Consider the following 8,048-nt stretch of genomic DNA (forward strand, 5'->3'; position numbering starts at 1 on the left):
TGAGTTCAAGGTCAGCCTGGGACAAGCAAGTCCCAGATTCAGGAGTGGTGGTACAGACCTTTAATCTGGGACATACCTGCTGGAGGCCTTCATAAGGACATTAGAAGAAGGAAGAGTCACTCTTCTTCTCCTGCTTGTCTTGTGGGACTGAGCAACTGCGAGATCCTTGGACTTCCATTCACAGCTGCTGCTGACCATTGTTGGGGAGTTGGACTTCAGACTGTAAGTCACCAACAAATTCCCTTACTATATAGAGACTACTCATAAATTCTATGACTCTAGAGAACCTTGGCTAATACACATACATACATACATACATACATACATACATACATACTGGCATCTTTCTCAGTAATAGCAATATGGTTTTGAAAAAGGCAAGTCAGAGAGCCACCTTATCTATAAAGCTAGCGTTTTGAGGCTGCCTGACCTGGAGCTGTTTCTGGACTCCTGTCAATATGAAGACCAATGAATCCAAGGGGCTCCTGAGGTGTCTCTCTGAGAATTTACATTCTGTGAACCTATCAGATAGACTTGGTGCATTGTTCTCCTACTTGCACAGAGGACAGAGGGTCTGAACCACAGGAAGAGAAGTCAGGAAGCATCACACAGGAGAAACAACCCCATTGTGTCTTGTATTAGTCAGGGTTCTCTAGAGTCATGGAATATATATGGAACTTATTGCAATGATTGACAGGCTGTAGTCCAACTAACCCAACAATGGCCAGCTGTGAATGGAAAGTCCACGAATCTCGTATTTTCTCAGTCCCATGACACTGGATGATTCAGCTGGTCTTCTGTATAAGCTGGAATCCTAAAAGAGGCTCCAATGGATGTGCTGGCAAAGTGAGTGCAAGCAGAAAAAGTGGGTGCTGCTTCCTTCTTCCATTGTCCTTCTATAGGCCTCCAGCAGAAGGTCTCGCCCAGGTGTGCCTCAAGGCCTGGATTAAAGATGTGTGTTGATCCAGATTGAGAGCAGTTGCCATCCCACCTCAAGATCTGAATCAAAAGCTTGTGTCTTTCAGCCTTCAGACACGGGTCAGGGGTGTGCCCGCCCCCATTTCTGGATTGTAGTTCACTCCAGATATAGTCAAGTTGACAACCAAGAATTGCCATCACGTGTCTCCTGGCAAAGCTTGGGCGGATGGGACACAGGCCTGCATTAATGACCACTTCTCCCCAGATACTTCTCAGTACTAGCTCCATTTCGGCAATAGCTCCTGTCATTTTCACAATAATCCTATTGGTAGGTCCATGTGAAGGGAGTTGTAGGTTGCCCCTCAATTCCTATCTCCTTTCCTCTTAGTAACAGAAATCTGGAGTGGGTCTAGCTAGAAAATGATTGTACTAGTCAGCTAATGCCATATAACAAGTGAGGTCCAAATTTAGCAGCTGAAATAAACAAACAGAAATGTTTATTCTTCTCTAAGTTGTGCAGATTAGTTCTGTGACTCCTCCAGCTCAAGCAGCTCCAGCGGCTGACGTCAAAGGTCTGCAGGACACAGTCATCAAGGCACGCCTAGCGGAGAAGTTTCCTCCGAGCTCAGCCAGGATACTCTCAGGCCGAGTCCTCTGGCTGTGGATAGCTGTTCAGGCTTTGGTTCCTGTGTGTCTCAGCTGGCTTTCCACAGAGCAAGAGAAAGTGGAGCGGGATATTATATTTCTGCCTTTTTGAAAAGGCAGAAATGGATCCAGCTTCCAGCATATGTGAACACAATATGGCCGCCATTCCTATGGTCTTTCAAACTGGGGCACCTCGTCATCTACTATGAAGGAACTCCTGATGTAGATACCATGTCCACTTTCAGCTTTTTTTTTTTTTCAAGGTGTTTCACCTGGGGCTCACAGCGTAGACTGACTGGTCAGTAAACCCAGGAATCTGTCTATCCCTACCCTCTCAAGGCAGGGGTTATAAATGTGTGCACCAAGTCCAACTTTTTGGCCTCTTGTTTGCAGAGGGGTTTCTTTATTAACTATGCTGTCTTCTCAGTTCCTGCAAGGATATTGTAAGCCAGTACATTCAGAGCTCTGTTACTTACAAACCCAGTTGCATGCATGGTAATACTAAAGAGGAAAACAGGGTTCACAGGTTTATAGAAGTTATTCAACATCAAGAGCTAGCCTGAGGCTGCCATGACTTCTAATTTACTTCATTACACGCCGTATCTCCCTGTTCTTATAGAGAACTCCCATGGGCGTCATCTGGAACGTTGTCCCATCCTCCCATTTATGCCTGGGAAAGTCAGGTGGTTGATCCAATAAGTGCAGGGAGAGGGCCGTGTGTCCATTATGCTCCCGTCTGTTTGTCCCGTGGGAACACTCAGTGAGGAACAGTATGCACCTGGAAAGTGGTGGATTGGGAAACATTCTCCATTTCAAAATAAGTTATGGGGAGGGCTAGTGTGAGGGAACAAAAAGAGCCTGCCTAGCCCATGGCCCAGGAAAGACCAGGCTGTGTCAAAGGCAGGCAGGGAAGACAGCTGGCTCAGGCCAAGCCACCAGTGAGAATTTACCAAAGGAGGGACAGCCTCTAGAAAGCTCCAAGGCACGAGGCCACCTCCCAGAGAGGATGCTAACCAGGTCCTTGTGAGGGACAGAATGCTCTGTCCAGAGGGGCAAACGCTCCTTAGGGACTGCCAGTTCAGACTCCAGGATGTATCAGGTAATCCAGTTCCCATTAGTGGTCAATGAGGACTGCAGCTCATTTTCTCAGTCCAGTCCTCGGTTCCCTCTGAGCATGCCCCTCCTGGCACTTCCCTGACTTTCAGAGTCCATAACAACAGAATAAGGGCCAGCAGGTGGCCTGGGGAACTGTTTTTCCTCTCTGTGTAGATCCAGGGTCGGGTGCAGCTCACCCTCTCTCCTTGCCTCTTTGTGGCAGGCCTCAGATGGCAGGCTCCAGTACTGCACACCAGGTGCTTGCTTTAGCAAGCTGCTCGCACACAAAGGACCTCCTGTATGGAGGTGGTCCCTGTAACATGCAGGGATCAGAGTCAAACTAGAATAAGCAAAGGGGGAATGCTGTGCAGGTTTATGTAACTGAAAAAGTGGAGATGGACCCAGCTTCCAGCACTTGAGAACACACATATGGCTACCATTTCTACATTCTCTCAAACTGGGGCATCCTCCTTATGTGCTGCAAAGGAACCCCTGATGTGATATAGAAAGACGCCGTTCCATCCCACTTCAGCATTTCCAGCACATCTCCAAACAGGGAAAGCCCTATGGGCCAGATGCAGTCTGATGAGCGGGGCCTGTGTTATGTGGCCATGTCCTTCAGGGAAGGTGGACAGCATGGAATTGCAGGCCCTAGCAGACTACTTTCATTAAAGAAGTTCAGCTAGGAGAAATGGAGATTTCCTGCCAGACACAGCGTGGCTGATGGCTCTTCTATGCACACTTGCAAAAAGTCTTCCACCAAATCCTGGCCGTCCTGAACCTTGCCTCCTCAAAGTTCCCTGCCTTCTACCTTCCCGACCACCTCCCTTCATTTTCCCACCTGGTTTACCTGAGATAATGTTCCTGTTCCATTGTTTGCTGTTTTATTTTTGTGATGTGTTAGGGTACACTGTCTATTCAATTGTTAGTTCTATACCCGGCAGAGAGCTAATGGTCCATCATAGCTCTCATACTTTGTATATATTTGTTCCTTCTTCATCCGCCTAAGGCATTCTCTAATTGGCTTTAACAGAGCTCTAACAGCAAACAGCAGGGCAGGAGGTGGAAGGCAGAAGTTCTGCGCAGAGATAGGGTCTCTGGGAGAAGAACTGAGAGGCAGGAGATCAGGTGGTGAATGCTGAGGTGGATAGACGATTCAGAGCAAGCACGGAGGTAGACCTGGCCATGTGGTGTGGTGTAGGCCACAATTAGTTAGGTTAGAGAAGCCAGGAGGGAGCCCAGGCTAAAAGCCCAAGCTTTTAACAAATCTGAGTCTCCATGCCTTTATTAACTGCTGGCAGGTGCATGAAAGTTATATAGTGAGGCATTTCTGTTTGTTTACTTGGTTTTGAGGCAAGACCTCCCTATATAGCTCAGGCTGCCTTCAAACTGATAATGTTTCCCCCTCAGCCTCTGAGTGCTGGTAAGACAAACAGTATGCCCAGAGGACCTTAGCCAGCATGAGATAAAGATCCTTCCATTCACTCTGGAATGCATCTAACCAGAATAATTATATAGGAGAGGCAGCTCTCTCTCTGGTCCTTGCCTAAGCTGTGACAGCTGTAGTGTGTAGCACCCTTTGGAGACAGAAGAGCTGCTGGCAGGGCAGGCTTCTCCTTCCAGATGCCATTAGGTATTCTCACACTGGCAGGCCGAATGACAGCTGACTGTAAAGTTGCAGCTGAGTGTGAACAGCTTGGGTCACTAAGAGGAATAGACATGAAGAAGTGCAGACACCATCCAACTTGAATGGGCAGAGGGGGCTAATGGATCAGACCTGCCCAGTTCCAGCTGAGACACACTGGGTATAGACTCCTTATGCTTTGTTTAAACAAATATTTCCTTCCTTAGGTTGTTTCTTTATTATTATTTATTTGTTGTGTGATATGTGCGTGATGTGTGTAATATGTGTATGTTACATGTGTGTGATGAGTGTGTGAGAGAGATGTCTGTGTGTGATAAGTGAGAGAGAGAGAGAGAGAGAGAGAGAGAGAGAGAGAGAGAACTTTCAGGCATTAACTCACTCATTTTACCTCTACGAGGATTTCAAAGAACACATTCGGGTTCCTAAGCAGCAAGTGCATTGCCCACTGCACTGTCTCGTTCACTGTGTGATCTTTAAAAATATATATCTTATTTTTACTTTATAAATCTTCATGTGGGTGTGATCTGTGGAGGTGTGCACATGCTGTGTGCATGCACGTGGGTGTATGAAAATGATGTATGTTTGTGCATATGTTTGAGTGGGTGCAGGTCACATTCACAGCCCACATGTGAAGGGCAGAGAACAACCTTGGGTCTTAGTCCTGGTCTTCCACTGTGTTTGAAACAGGGTCTATTACTTGTTCTGCACATCAAGTCGGCAAGCCTGTAGTGGCTTCTGAGGAGTCAGTCTGCTGTCCCCATCTTGCAGCAGGAGCACTTGCATCCCAGATAGATGCCACCATGCCTGTCCTTATATGGGGTCTGGGGATCCCAACTAGGTTCTCAGGCTGCACAGTGGCAGCTTTGCCCACTGAGGCATCCCCCAGCCTTCTCACTTTTAATTGATGCATGATCATTGCTCACACTGAATCACTCAAGGTGATTCTTTGTGTGTTTGTGTGTGTGTGTACACGTGTACATATGATTGTGGAGGTCAGAGGGTAGTCTTGTGCAGTATCCTTAGGAAAACTCTGCAGCTCCTTTAAGACCCTCCTTAAAGGGTCTCCCTTGGGTTTGGAGCTCACTCATTATAGGTAGGCTGGCTGGTCAGAGAGCTCCAAGGATCCTGCTGCCACTGTCTCCCCTGGGCTGGACTTACAGGCACAGGCTCAGCCTGGCATTTCTCATACGGTTTCTGGGATTGAACACAGGTCTTGGTGCTTGTGAGGTACCCTTTTTTACCCTTCCAGCATGACATTTTAATAGCTGTAGATAGTGTATAATGAGTAGATCAGGTACCCGACAAACAGGTCACCTCAGCAGTAGCCACTGCTCTGTACGGAGCCCTCAGAAACCACTTGCTCACCATTTTAGGCTGTAGTTGCCATAGTCTGCCCCTGTATGAACACTGGAACTGACTCGGCTCCCTCTGCAGCTTTCCTGTATCTGTGAGCCATCTTTCTCCATACTTCCACCTTACACGTTCTTCTCCAGGTGGCTTGGACTGCAGAACAAAGCCCCCCCGCCGGGATGATTGCTTGCGGACAGTGTTCACAGGGACTCGGCGGCTGAGGTCAGGTAGGGATGACAGGGTTGTTCAGCAACCCCTAGAGAATTTCCAGATCTGGCTCCATGGTGATGCTATGAAGTTGATCAGCATCTCCATCTGGGACCTGACTCTCTCCCTGCTCAGGGTCTGGGCTCCTGAAAGAGAATGGCTTTGTATAGAGAAGAGCCCTTTGAGCCCCTCAGAGTCCAGAATGAGTATGCCCTCAGGATTACACCTGCTCTTGTGGTTTTTTTCTACAGTACTGTCACACCTTACTGACCTGCTGTTTAAGAGGAGGGTTCTCAGGCAGGCTTCATCTTGTCTTTGATAACATCTGAGTCACAGTCACTTCTGTCTTGCTACATCCCTTTTGCTGTACACTGGGCCTTATTTTCATTGTCATCTCACCTTTATAGAAGCAAAAGGAAATGAACAGAAAGCAGAGCTGATGCTCCACTGTGTCATAGCAGCTGGTGGATTGTGAGACTCGGGATGTCCAGGCAGTGATCTCAAATCTTTTTGCCCCATGTCTCTTTTAATGGCTTTGGTTCTGATAGAGAAGCCATGACTCTGCATAGACACTCCAGTTTTTCTTAAAATGCTTCTCTGGGCACTGAGGAGATGCCCCAGGAAGTAAAGCATTTGCCATTCGAGCATGAGGACCTAAGCTTGATCCCCCAAGCCCATGCAAAAATCAGGGTGTGACCCCAACACTGGGTGTGACAGAAGGATCTCAGAAGCTCCTTGGCCAGCCTACCCAACCTGGTGAGCACCAGGTCTCAGTAGGAGACCCTGTCTCAGAAACAATCAAACGAAAACCAAAAATCTGTAGGTAGCACCCAAGGAAATTTACACCCAAGGTTGACCACGTGCGTATGGTCATGTGCACACACACACACACACACACACGCACACGCACACAAACACAAACACACACATTGCATACAAGCAAATGCTTATCTTTCTCCTTCTTCTTTGTGGTACAGAGCAGAATGAAGCAGAGGGAGAGAAGCTCTTTCCTGCAGAGGAACGTTTGCTTCCAGAATTGAGCTGTTTCTCGGCACACTGGTCTATTTTTGCAGTAGAGCTGGCTGCCCCATGCCAAGGTTTCTCACCGCAAATAGAAGTTCTGGAAGGGCCTGCTAGTTTCCTCCAGCCTTCAGACACCTCTTCACATTTCATCTGGTTTATCCTCCCCATTCCCAAAAGGAAATATTTGGAGTATTTTCTGTTCCAGATAGGAGGCTCTCCCCAGGGCGCCCGGCTGGGCAGGAGCCTCATTTCACCCTCAGCCCTGGCCTCTGGTACAGCTTTCACTATCCGGGGAAGCTAAGCTTAGCTCCAGTGTGCCAGTCTAGATCCTAAACTGTAGTCCCAACCATGAGTAAAATAGAGTCCCAGAACCCCCTCCCGTGCCCCTGGTCCCTTCCAATCCCTGGCCCTTCTAAATGGCTGAGGCCCACCTGTCATTGAAACCAGGAGTTGGAAGTTCTTTACACAAGGATCATAGGCAAGATGACATTCAACTGAGACACTTTACAAAGAGATGCCTGAAGTCTGAATGTTCTAGAAACTATCCCTTATAGTTGAATCAAAACAGATGGAGTAAAAAAACAACAAACCTGTTGGTTCTCTGGTTGACCAGGGGGATTGCCAACCTCACAAAGACGTCAAGGGGCCAAAACTTCCTTTAGTTTGTCAGGGAGAAAGCTAGTTCTGGAGGTACTCAGAGTGAGCTTTAGAAGGTTCCAGAACAACAACAAATGCAGCAATCCGAAAAGTTCTCCCATCGCCTAAGTAACTCGGTGTCTTCCAGACTTCTTGTCAGACAGCGACTGAGTGATGCTGTAAACTGCTGTTAGCTTTCCTTTCTCCTTTTGGGGACGGTAGTAATAATGACAATACAGCTCCTGTCACATCAATGAGGCTCTCAGTGTGAGTGACAAGAGCGTCTTAGAGTTGGACTCCTGTACGTGAAAGACTCATTTTCCACGTGGCCCAGCTTGTTCAAACCTAAGGCACTGTCCATTTCAGAGTGCAGACTCCTGATGTCAACAAGACTTAGACACAGATTTGACCCTGAACAACTGTGGGACTTTCAGGGACTTCCAAGCTCTTGTGGGCACCAGAATCCCCAGGAGGCTGTGTCTGCAGACTGCTGGGCTGCATCCCTGGAGCTGTGAGTCAGTCGACCTGG

At 47.9% G+C, this 8,048-nt stretch overlaps 1 long non-coding RNA gene across 2 annotated transcripts; it reads right to left on the reverse strand.

The window, feature by feature from the left end:
* Positions 1-614: 614 nt before the first annotated feature.
* On the reverse strand, positions 615-7,591 carry 2310015D24Rik (RIKEN cDNA 2310015D24 gene). 2 transcript variants are annotated; one of them, NR_160674.1, is made up of 4 exons: positions 7,474-7,591; positions 6,132-6,259; positions 5,669-6,006; positions 615-2,971 (listed from the first exon to the last, which is right to left on the reverse strand). It is a non-coding gene; the product is annotated as an RIKEN cDNA 2310015D24 gene (long non-coding RNA). The 2 variants fall into 2 exon arrangements; NR_037997.2 differs by lacking the exon at positions 7,474-7,591 and adding an exon at positions 6,798-6,903.
* Between the last annotated feature and the right edge of the window lie 457 nt (positions 7,592-8,048).

The sequence above is a fragment of the Mus musculus genome, chromosome 16 (genome assembly GCF_000001635.26).
Source record: "Mus musculus strain C57BL/6J chromosome 16, GRCm38.p6 C57BL/6J".
Taxonomy (NCBI): Eukaryota; Metazoa; Chordata; class Mammalia; order Rodentia; family Muridae; genus Mus; species Mus musculus.